This window comes from Muscardinus avellanarius (genome assembly GCF_963383645.1).
Source record: "Muscardinus avellanarius genome assembly, chromosome: 11".
NCBI classification, from domain to species: Eukaryota; Metazoa; Chordata; class Mammalia; order Rodentia; family Gliridae; genus Muscardinus; species Muscardinus avellanarius.
Genome location: NC_137797.1, coordinates 71219847 through 71232767, shown reverse-complemented (window position 1 = coordinate 71232767; position 12921 = coordinate 71219847).

The following is a 12921-nucleotide window of genomic DNA, read 5'->3' as shown; positions in this document are numbered from 1 at the left end:
TGAGACTCTCATCAACCTAGTGAGACCCTGTTTTAAAATAAACATAAAATAGGGCTAGGGGTACATTTCGAAGGTAGAATGCCCCTAGGCTCAATATATAGAAACAAAAAGGAGAAGAAGAAAGGAGACAAACTGAACCATTATGGTGGGATGGAACTAGGCAAGGTGTGGCAAGATGGAACCAGAGATTGGAAAAACATAAGCTGGCAAGGAGAGAAACAGGAGTCGGCAGCCTTGGCAGCGTGTTCAAATGAAAAGCCAGAATGGCCCAGCAGATACCCAACAGAGGCAGAAGAGGTGTGCAGCAACTTGTTCAACTGAAGCCTGACTCCTATAAACCCACCAGGGGTTAAAATCGGCCCTGTCCCTTACTGCCAATTTTTTTTTTGTGTGTGTGTGTGGCGGGGGGGGGGGGGGTCTGTGGATGGAACCCAGGGGCATTCGACCTCGGAGCTACACCCCCAGCCCTATTTTTTATTCTTTATTTTGAAACAGGGTCTCACTGAGTTGCAGAGGCCTCACTAAGTAGCTGAGGCTGTCCGCGAACCGCGATCCTCCAGGTCTCAGCCTCCCGAATGCTGGGATTGCAAGCGTGCGCCACCACGCCCGGCTTCCCCCTGCCCTATTTTTTATCCTTTACTTTGAAACAGGGTCTCACTGAGTTGCGGAGGGCCTCACTAAGTAGCTGAGGCTGGCTTCGAACCTGTGTGATCCTCCTGTTTCAGCGTCGCCACCGTGCCTGGCTCCATTTCCCCATTTTCTTATAAGATTTGATGACATAATTTTTGGTAAAAAAACAAACAAACTGGCAGTAAGAGACGGGGCCTATTTTAAGCCCTGAGGGGTTTATAGGAGTCATGCTTCAGTTGAACAAATTGTGGTTTTATGGAGGAAAAGTTGCCTTTTAGGTGAACTGGCTGAAAAATAGCATTTGTTATTTGAGGTTTTGGGTAAGCTGAGCTTACCCGTTTTTGTCACTAGGTGGCACTAGTACAAACATTTGACAATTTTCAAGGAGCTGGAATCACCTTGCTTTTTTTTTGGAGGGGTTGCTGCAGATTGGATCCACCTGGGCCTTGCACATGTTAGAAGTTAAGTCCTCTACCACTGAGCACCTCCAGCCCAGGTCCCTTGGTCTTCTAGCTTTCTTTTTGTTTTGTCAGTATTACTGATCCAATCTAGCGACATTCTACTCCTGAGCTACAACCCCAGCCCTTTTTATTTTGTTTTGGGACAGTCAGTAATTACTAAGTTGCTCAGATGGACCTTGGACTTGTGATCCTCCTACCTGAGCCTCTAGAGTCACTGGGATCAGAGGCATGCACCATCACACCAGCTTCAAAACATTTTCCCTTTGTTTAAACACTCTCTGTTCCTCCTTTCTTCCCTCCTTTTCTTCCTTCCTTTCTCCTTTTGCTTACTTCTATTTCCTTCTGCCAGTAAATAGTTAAATTTCATTAGGGACACAGCCATGTTTTTAGTTTTTATTTTATTTTTTTATTTTTATTTTTTGCAGGTCTGGGGGTGGAACCCAGGGGCATTTGACCTCCGAGCTACACCCCCTGCCCTATTTTTATTCTTTATTTTGAAACAGGGTCTCACTAAGTTGCGGAGGGCCTCACTAAGTAGCTGAGGCTGTCCGCAAACCGCGATCCTCCACAATCATCCGGTTTCAGCCTCTGGAATGCTGGGATTACAAGCCTGCGCCACCACGCCCAGCTTGTTTTGAGTTTCTAAAATACTGCTTACCAGAAAAAAAAGAAGGCAACAGGTAGATGGCAGGTGTATTTTTATTTTTATTTTTTGCGGTATTGGCGATGGAACCTAGGGACATTCTACATTGAGCTACACCCCAGCTCTATCTTTTATTCTTTCTTTCCTCTTTCTTTCTTTCTTTCTTTCTTTCTTTCTTTCTTTCTTTCCTTCTTCTTTCTTTCTTTCTTTTTTCTTTTGGTACTGGGAGTGGAACCCAGGGGCTTTTCTACCTCCAGGCTATACTCCCAGACCTATTTTATATTTTATTTGGAAACAGGGTCTCACTAAGTTGCTGAGAGCCTCACTAAGTAGCTGAGGCTGGCTTCGAACCTGTGAGATCCTCTTGTTTCAGCCTCCCAAGCGATAGGATTACAAGCGTGCGCCACCATGCCCGGCTTATTCTTTATTTTTAAATAAGATCTCAGTTGCAGAGGGCCTCACTTAGTGGCTGACGCTGTCTACAAACCTCCATCCTCCTGTCTCAGCCTCCCAAGTACTGGGATTACAAGCGAGGGCCACCACGTCCGGCTATTTTTTATTTTTTGAAACAGGGTCTCACAAGCAGAATGCCTCACTCAGTAGCTGAGGCTGGCTTTGAACCTGGGATCCTCCTCCTGTCTCAGCCTCCCAAGTACTGCATTAGACCCTATTTCTAATAAAAAATAAAAAGGGCTGGGAATTTTTCTCAGTGTTAGAGTGTCTCCGGGTTTCATCTTTAGTACCAAAGAAAAGAAAACGTGTGGGATATTTTTAATTATACGTGCTGACTGGGTATGGTAGTGCACACTGTAATGTCAGTACTTGAGAGGCTGAGACAGGAGGATCACAGGTTCGAGACTAGCTCGAGCTACTTGGTGAGAGTCTCACCAATTTACCATGACCCTGTTTCAAAAACAAAACAAAACAAAAAGGTCGAGGATGTAGCTTGGAGGTAGAATGCCCATGGGTTCAATCCTCAGTACCATACAACAACAACAACAACAAAAGAAACACATGCCATGTGGTTGAGTATACTGCCCACATGACAAACTTGCTTTGTCTGATGTCAGTATGGGATGGAATCCTCTGCTTATATTTTTGCATGGTTAATGATTGGAAGAAATTTCTTCACGTATTTTTCAAGCCTTAATTCTCCTCCACTCCCTTATACTCTGGTGCTCTATGTAGTAGGACACATACCCTAATTTGACCTCTGGCTGAGGACAAATAGGTTACAACACCAGAGAGTCACATAGTGGGCGGATAAGAGTAGTCCTGGAAGATATTCCTACATCTGGGCAGTGGATAATAACTATGCATGGGCCGGGCATGGTGGTGCATGCCTATAATCTAACCGCAGCATTTGGGAGGCTGAGACAGGGATTGCAAGTTCGCGGTCAGCCTCAGCTACTTAGTGAGGCCCTCTGCATCTTAGTGAGACCCTGTTTTAAAATGAATAAAAAATAGGGCTGGGCCGGAAGTGGTGGCGCAGGCTTGTAATACCAACATTCGGGAGGCTGAGACTGGAGGATTGTGGTTCGAAGTCAGCCTCAGCTACTAAGTGAGGCCCTCCGCAACTTAGTGAGACCTTGTTTCAAAATAAAGGATAAAAAATAGGGCTGGGGTGTAGCTCAGAGGTCAAATGCCCCTGGGTTCCATCCCCAGACCCGCCCCCCCCAAAAAAAAATAGGGCTGAGGATGTAGCTTGGAGGTAGAATGCCCCTAGGTTCAATCTCCAGTACCACTAAATAAATAAATAAATAAATGAAGAAAGAAAGAAAGAAAGAAAGAAAGAAAGTTGGGTGAAGCTCAGAGGTAGAATGCCTCTGGATTCAACCCCCAGTACCAGACACAAAACAAAACAAAAAACTATGTATGAAAGTGACTGCAAGCCAGCAGATTCCCAAGTTGAGTATATTTGCAAATAAATTTCCCCTTAGCTAGAACCCCAAAATGGCTGTGGCCACACCTCTGCCTAACATAAAGTAGAATATATATATATATATATATATATATATATATATATATATTTTTTTTTTTTTTTTTTTTTTTTTTTTTTTTGGTGGTGGTGGTAAGGATGGAATCCAAAGGCATTCTACCTCTGAGCTAAATCCCCAGCCCTTTTTAATTATTTTATTTGGAAACAGAGTCTTGCTAAGTTGTGGAGGTTGGCCTCAAATCTGCAATTCTCTTGTCTCAGCCTCTCAAGTACTGGAATTATAGGTGTGTACTGCCACACTTGGCTAATAAAATATCATACTTTTTCAAATTTTACAGGAAAAAAGTTTTTACAGGAAAAAATGACTGTGTACACATTGGTAAGGTCTTGGAAATGTCCTGCATGATGATAAAGATCCTGACGTGAGCTTTATTAGCTCTGTGAGAAATCCTTTTATTTATTTATTTATTTATTTATTATTATTATTATTTTTGCAGTACTGAGGATGGAACCCAGGGGCATTCTACCTCTGAGCTACACCCCAGCCCTATTTAAATTTTTTTTTTTTTTTTTTTGTGGTGCTGGAGATGGAATCCAGGGGCATTCTACCTTGGAGCTAACCCCTAGCCCTAAGTTTGTTTGTTTATTTATTTATTTATTTATTTATTTATTTTGGTGGCACTAGGGGTGGAACCCAGAGGCTTTCTACCTCCGGGCTATGCTCCCAGACCTATTTTATATTTTTATTTGAAAACAGGGTCTCACTAAGTTGCTGAGGCTGGCTTTCAACCTGCGCGATCCTCCTGTTTCTGCCTCCCAAGCGCAGGGATTACAAGCGTGCGCCACCACGCCTGGCTTTTATTCTTTATTTTGAAACAAGGTCTCACTGAGTTGCAAAGGGCCTCACTACTAGTAGCTGAGGCTGTCTGAGAATCACAATTCTCTTGTCTCAGCCTCCCAAACGCTGGGATTACAAGGGTGCACCACCACGCCTGGCTTAAAGGGTTCATTTTAAATAAGTGAATTACATGGTATGTGAATTATAGCTCAATAAAATTGTTTAGAGAAAAAGAAAAACATAATCCTTGCAGAAATAAATTGAAGATATACACATATTCTTTCCCTTTTAAAATTTTCTCTAAAAGCTTTAGCATCCAGCCAGGTGTGGTGGCGCACGCTTGTAATCCCCGCGCTTGGGAGGCTGAGACAGGAGGATCGCACGGGTTCAAAGCCAGCCTCAGCTACTTAGTGAGGCTTTCAGCAACTTAGTGAGACCCTGTTTCCAAATAAAATATAAAAAAGGTCTGGGAGTATAGCCCGGAGGTAGAAAGCCTCTGGGTTCCACCCTCAGTACCACCACCACCAAAAAAAAAAAAAAAAAAAAAAAAAAAAAAAAAAAAAAATATATATATATATATATATATATATATAGTTTTAGCATCCATTGATAATTCTTGTCTAAATCAGTTATTATTTTGATTATTGCAAAATGGTAATTTTCTAATTCTATCATTTCTTCTGACGTCAAATAGAAGAAATAAATAAGCAGAAGGAGACAAGAAGAAGTAAAATTTAACTTTAATGTAAGAACCCGGTGCCAAATATCCTCAACTTTTACTCTCCAAACCAGTTTTCTCTTTTTGCCCCTAGGCCTGTCTGAAATTCCTGGGAAATCTGTAGATCCTAGAGTTAAGGAAAAAACAAAAAACTTTAATTGCCATGTGCACTGTTAAGACAGATAGATGTCTTGAGAAACCTACACTCTAGGGGACTGTACAGCTTATCTGTTATCAGGTCATGGAGACTGGACCTGCCCGAGGACTCTAAGGATGAGCAGACCACCAAGAACGGCCTGGGGACTACCTGTCTGCGCTCATCCTCACAGACCTTCCCGCCCTCCCTTCACCACGGGAGCCCAAGTCAGCCCACATTCTCCCTCAAATGTGCATTTCCCACTTTTCCTAAATAAACTTCTGTCTGTATCTCCAACTGGTGCTGAAGTTCTATTTTGTGTTTGTTTGTTTGTTTGTTTGTTTTGGTGGTACTGGGGATGGAACCCAGAGGCTTTCTACCTCCGGGCTATACTCCCAGACCTATTTTATATTTTATTTGGAAACAGGGTCTCACTAAGTTGTTGAGAGCCTCACTAAGTAGCTGAGGCTGGCTTCGAACCTGTGTGATCCTCCTGTCTCAGCCTCCCAAGCGCAGGGATTACAAGCGTGCGCCTCCACGCCCGGCTTGAAGTTCTATTTTGTCACGTAAGCCAAGGATGCTGCGGGTCCTGAGGCGGGTCTGCCACTTTGGGAACTCTTTGGACCTTCCATCGAATTAACACTCCTTCTGTGATACATCTACATTATTTGTTGGTATTTTACTATAAAGAAGAGCCATAAAATCTATTTGAAAAATTAATGGTGGTGCGTACCTGTAACCCCAGTACTTGGGAGGCTGAGACAGGAGGATCGCAGTATAGAGGAAAGCCTCAGCAGCTGGTGCGGTTCTCAGCAGCCTAGTGAGACCTTGTTTCCAAATGAGAAATAAAAATGGGCTACGGGGTGTAGCTTGGAGGTAGAATGCCTCTGGGTTCAATTCCCAGTACCACAAAACCAAACCCAACAAAGCAGGATTGTACTCTGTGCAATATTTTGTAACTTATTTTTCTTTACTTACATATATATTTATATCATTTATTTACACATATGTATATATGTATGTAAATAATTTTCCATATCATCATTTTTAGTTCCTGCTAAGTAATTAATACATGTATCACAATTTATTAAGCAATCTCTTATTGTTTAATTTTTCCCCAACTTTTATGAATAATACATACATACAGGGTATTGAGCCAGGGCCATTCAGCTTCTGAGCTACACCTGCAACCCCACTTTATTTATTTTTTATTTGGAAGCAGGGTCTTGCTAGGTTGCTGAAAGTCTCAGCTACTTTGCTAAGGCTGTTCTTGAACCTGAGATGATCCTATTTCAGCCTCAAATCCTGGGATTTTAAGTACGCACCACCATGTCCAGCTTGTAATTTGCTTTTTTTTTTTTTTGGGGGGGGCGGGTCTGGGGATGGAACCCAGGGGCATTTGACCTCCAAGCTACACCCCCTGCCCGATTTTTTATTCTTTATTTTGAAACCAGGTCTCACTGAGTTGCAGAGGGCCTCACTAAGTAGCTGAGGCTGTCCGCGAACTGCAATCCTCCCATCTCAGCCTCCCGAATGCTGGGATTACAAGCATGCGCCACCATGCCCGGCTTTGTAATTTGCTTTTTAAATTTAATATTATTCAGTATTGTGACTCTATGTAAATATTTTTCCATATCATCATTTTAGTTCCTGCTAAATAATTAATAAATATATCACAATTTATTAAGCAATCTCTTATTGTTTAATAATTTCCCCAGCTTTTATGAATAATACTTCAGTGGACAGCCTTGTTTCTTTTTGGCATTTGTCTGATTTTTGTATTTAGGATAAATTTTTTTTTTGGTGTGTGTGTGGTACTGAGATGAAACCCAGAGGCTTTTAACCTCTGGGCTACACTCTCAGACCTATTTTATATTTTATTTGGAAACAGGGTCTCACTAAGTTGCTGAGATCCTCACTAAGTAGCTGAAGCTGGCTTCAAACCTGTGCGATCCTCCTGTCTCAGCCTCCCAAGCGCTAGGATTACAAGCGTGCACCACCATGTCCGGCTCTAGGATAAATATTTAGAAGTATGATTACTGGACTAAAGGGTACATGGCTCTAAAAGTCACTAGATAAATGTTGCCAACTATTCTTCCAGGGTTATTTCCCCAATGAATCTAACCTGTCATTTTTCTCCTTGACCATCTCAGTGCTTGACCATCTCAGCCAGTGCTCCTCCTGCCTATGGAATCTAGTTCTGCCTCTTGGGAGGGCAGGCCCCCACTCCCTCCATCCACCTGCTCCTACTACACCAGACAGCTCGCCATCCCCTAGCACGTGTGTGTTCACTTGTGTGTGTGGTACTGGGGTTTGAACCAAGGGTGTTATACCTCTGAACTACCTACCCCCCCAGCCCTATTTTATATTTTATTTTGAAACAGGGTCTCGCAGTTACGGAGGGCCTCACTAAGTAAGCTGAGGCTGGGGGGATCCTCCTGTCTCAGCCTCCCAAATACTAGGATTACAAAGGTGCGCCACCATGCCTGGCTCAGAGCAGCTTTTTCTTTTCGTTTCTTTCTCTCTTTTTTTCTTTCCTGTACTGGGGATTGAACCCAGGGGCATTGTACCTTCAAGCTACACCCCCAGACCTATTTTTCTGTATCATTATTATTATTATTATTAATTAATTTATTTATTTTTGGAAACAGGGTCTCTTAAGCCAGCGCAGCTGGCTTCGAACCTGTGAGATCCTCCTGCCTCCACCTCCCAAGTGTGGGGATTACAAACTGTGCCACCACACCTGGCTGTCTTTTTATTATTGAAGCAGAGTATCACTGAGTCTTGCAGGGCCTTGCTAAGTAGCTGAGGCTGTCTGTGAACCATGATCCTCCAGTCTCAGCCTTCCGAATGCTGGGATTACAAGCGTGCACCACCACGTCCAGCTTCACAGCAGCCTTTTCTAACACGCCTCCCATCCAACTGTATAATGTGGCACCTGCCACATTATAGGCAGGTGTGTCTTCTCCACACCACGCTGCTTCCCTGGTGATAGGGTCTCTATTTGTGCTTATAGACTTTGTTGTTTTTTCATCCTTGGCATCCAACTTTCTCTTGGGAATCATACTCTTGATTTTTCTTTGAGGAAACGTCCCTTACTACTCCAATGGGTACAGCTCCAGGATTAATCAGTAACCCACTACCAATTGGGTCAGCGCATTCCACCCTAGTAGCAGAGTGATAGATTCAGGGGAGCGCTCCTGATCCAAGAAGGGCCAATCAGAGTCCACCCAGGACTTCTGTTTACTAGAACTGCCAGGCCAGAGAGTTCTTGAGAATCATGTAATATCACTTCCATCACATTCCACTGGCCAAAGACTTGGTTGTCGATTTAAATCGCTCCCGTCTTACTTACCCAAGACCCCGACCCCAGGACTCTCATCCCAATCCAGCATCAGCCTTAGGGTTGAGGCTGAGACTCACATTCTAAATCAAGGCTCCTCCTTGGCCGGGCGTGGTGGTGCACGCTTGTAATCCCCGCGCTTGGGAGGCAGAGACAGGAGGATCGCGCAGGTTTGAAGCCAGCTGCGTACGCTGGCTTAGGAAACCCTCTTTCCAAATAAAAATGTAAAAATAGGTCTGGGAGTGTAGCCCGGAGGTAGAAGGGCTTCCAGGAACCCCAGTACCACCAAAAGATAATCAATCAATCAATCAATCAAGGCTCCTCTGGTTTGGTCTGAATAAGGCTACTCTCAATTTGAAGACTTCAGAACCAGGGAGAGAAGTTTGGACCCCTCCCTACCCACCTGCACACATATAGAAAATGATGGTGGGATTAGCACAGGAAAACTGCAGTAGATGCTCCAACTCAAAAGGAGGGATGGAGGGGCCCACATTAGTCACTAATTATAGCAGATCTGAACTGCAGGCTGGCGCGGTACCAGTTATTTGATTAGGGCTCAACTTGCTCCCTGGCAATGATTTTCTCTGGATCTAACTGCCCTCTGGCCTCTTGGTTTCGTCTTCTGCGTCACTTTTTCCTCTAGGAAGCAGTCCGTATTTGCAGTTGAGTAGCCTCAGCCTGCTTCCTGCTCATAGAGGAGCAAGCAGGAGTCTTTCATTTTGTGCTGTTTCTGTCCCTTTCAGTGTAATCTAGGGGTGCTTCTACCAATGTCATTGTTTTATTTTTATTTATTTATTTATTTATTTTTTGGTGGTACTGGGGTTCCTGGAAGCCCTTCTACCTCCGGGCTACACTCCCAGACCTATTTTTACATTTTCATTTTTGGAAACAGGGTCTCCTAAGCCAGCGCGCGCGGCTGGCTTCGAACCTGCGCGATCCTCCTGTCTCCGCCTCCCAAGCGCGGGATTACAAGCGTGCACCACCACGCCCGGCTCAATGTCATTGTTTTAAAAAGTCTGTGATTTTTCTATGAATCTTACTGGGAGATCATTCCACTAGACAAAAATCACACTAAGCAGCGGGCGTGGTGGCGCACACTTGTAATCCCAGCATTTGGGAGGCTGAGACAGAGGATGACAGTTGGAGGACAGCCTCAGCTACTACCTAGTGAGGCCCTTTGCAACTCAGTGAGTCCCCGTTTCAAAATAAGGAAGAAAAAATAGGGCTCAGAGGTAGACTGCCCCTGGCTTCCGTCCCCAGTACTGAAAAAAAAAGAAAGAAAAAAAATCCCACTAAGTGTCTGTAAGACAAGTGTCTCTATGTTGGATTGTCAACGAGGCTGATAAGGGTTTATTTTATTTATTTATTTTTGGTGGTACTGGGGTGGAACCCAGAGGCTTTCTACCTCCGAGCTATACTCCCAAAACTATTTTATACTTTATTTGGAAACAGGGTCTCACTAAGTTACTGAGAGCCTCACTAAGTAGCCGAGGCTGGCTTCGAACCTGTGCGATCCCCCTGTCTCAGCCTCTCAAGTGCAGGGATTACAGGCGTGCGCCACCATGCCCGGCAAGGCTGCTAAGAGTTTGGAAGATATTTTACTTTTTTTTTTTTTTTTTGAGTGATACTGGGGATTGAACCTAGGGGCATTCTACCTCTAAACTACACTAACAGACCTATTTTATTACTTATTTATTTATTTTATTTTTATTTATTTATTTTTGTGGTCCTATGATGAAACCCAGGGGCCTCTACCTCCGGGCTACACCCCCGACCTATTTTTAAATTTTATTTTGAAACAGGGTCTCTCTAAGTTGCAGAGGGCCTCACTAAGTAGCTGAGGCTGGCCGCAAACCTCGATCCTCTGGTCTCAGCCTCCTGAATGCTGGGATTACAAGTGTGCACCACCATGCCCGGTTTATTTTTTATTTCTAAAAAAAGATTCTCACTAAGCTGTGGATGGCCTCACTATGTTGCTGAGACTGTTCTCAAACCTTTGATTTCCTGTCTCAGCCTCCCAAATACTAAGATTACAAGCAGGAACCACCATGCCTGATATAGAAGTCCTTTTTCTCTCTCTCTCTTTCTTTTTTTCTTTCTTTTTTTCTTTCTTTCTTTTTTCTTTCTTTCTTTCTTTCTTTCTTTCTTCTTTCTTTCTCTCTCTTTCTCTCTTTCCTCTTCTTTCTTCTCTCTCTCTCTCTCTCTCTCTTTTGTGTGGTTCTGGGGATTGAACCAGGTGCCTTGTACCTCTGGGCTACAACCCCAGCCCTTTTGTTTTTTGTTTTGAATCAGGATCGCATTTTGTCTTCCTAAATTGCTGAGGCTGGTCTCAAACCTGCAGTCCTCCTGTCTCAGCTTCCCAAGTACTGGATTGTAGGCGTGTGCCACCACGCCTGGCTCTTTCTGATGTCTTAACAACTGATTTTATAGTCACACATATTTACCCAGAGACTGTTTTCCTAAGAGCACCCTGGCTTTGGTCTTTGCTCTGAAGTCCTTTTTATTACTTTGAAGATTCTCTGTTGACTAGAAAGACTATTCTAGACTTTTTTTTATACACCTCCTCCAAATTCTGCTTAAGGACAGAATCATTGCATCTTTAACTTTTGTCTATCTGTATCTTAGGATACAAAGCCAAAATAAGCCAGCTGACACTTTTCAACATTTTGCCTGGAAATCTTTGCCAGAGCCTTCAGTTAATTGGGACTTTTTCTATTTTTCACACTTGTGCAGATAAAAGTTTTACTAAACTTCCCACCACTGTACAGCAAGCCTATGCTCCTCCAGTTCCAACCACATTACCCTGACTTTCCCTCGAGCCTCCCCCGCAGTCTCCTCAAGGCGCTTCCAGCTTCCCGGTCTCCTGGGGGTCTGTCAGGCATCTCCCATCACCTGGTTCCCAAACCAGTCTGCTCTGTTTTAATTTTTACTATGGAAGTGCCTCACTTCTAGCCACCAAATTATTTTCTAGTTTTCTGTTGTTGCCTAGAAAACAACTTCAAATTTTGTGGTATAAAACCACACTCTGTGTGTGTGGGGGGGAGTACTGAGGATTGAACTCAGGGCATTCCACCTCCAAACTATACCCCCAGCCCTATTTTTATTTATTTATTTATCTATTTATTTATTTTTGCGCTACTGGGGATGGAACTCAGGGGTATTGTATCTCCAAGCTACATCCCAGCTCTATTTTTTAGGCCTTTTATTTTTTTATTTTATTTTATTTTATTTTTTATTTTTTGGTGGTACTGGGGTTCCTGGAAGCCCTTCTACCTCCGGGCTACACTCCCAGACCTATTTTATATTTTTGAAACAGGGTCTCTTAAACCAGCGCGGCTGGCTTCAAACCTGCGCGATCATCCTGTCTCCGCCTCCCAAGCGCGGGGATTACAAGCGTGCGCCACCACGCCCGGCCTAGGCCTTTTATTTTTGAAACAGGGTCTCACTGAGTTGTGAATTGCCTCGCTAAGTAGCTGAGGCTGTCCATCAACCATGATCCTCCAGTCTCTGCCTCCTGAATGCTGGGATTACAAGCATGCACCACCATGACCGGCTTATTTTTTATTTTGAAACAGGGCCTCACTAAATTGCGGGGGGCCTCACAAGGTTGCTGAGGCTGGCCGGGAACCTGTGATCCTCCTGTCTCAGCCTCCTAAGAGGATTACTGGAATTACAAGCCTGCACTACCACACTTGGCTAGCCTACACCTTTTTTTTTTTTTTTTTTTTTGGTGGTACTGGAGATGGAACCCAGAGGCAATCTACCTCCAAGCTACACCCCTACCCCTATTTTTTATTCCGTATTTTGAAACTGCATCTCACTGAGTTGCAAAAAGCCTCATAAGTGGCTGAGGTTCCTGTGAATCTGCGATCCTCCTGTCTCAGCCTCCCAAGTGCTGAGATTACAAGCTCAGGCCACCATACCTGGCTAAAACACACCATTTTATATGCCCATCGATTCTGTAGATTAGAAATTTGGACAGGACTCTGCTCCCTTGGGCTTCGAGTGGGGGTGGAATAGCGGACGCCACTTACACAGTAGTGTTTCCCTTCAGCTGGCTGCTCTCGGGGGCTCGGCTGGCTGCCTCAGCAGCACACCGCACATGGCCTCTCAACATGGCGGGCTGTGCTTGGGCTTCTTATGACTAAAGTGGTCAGGAGAAAAAAGGACCCAACAAGCCAGGCATGGTGGGGCAGGTTTGTAATTCCAGCAT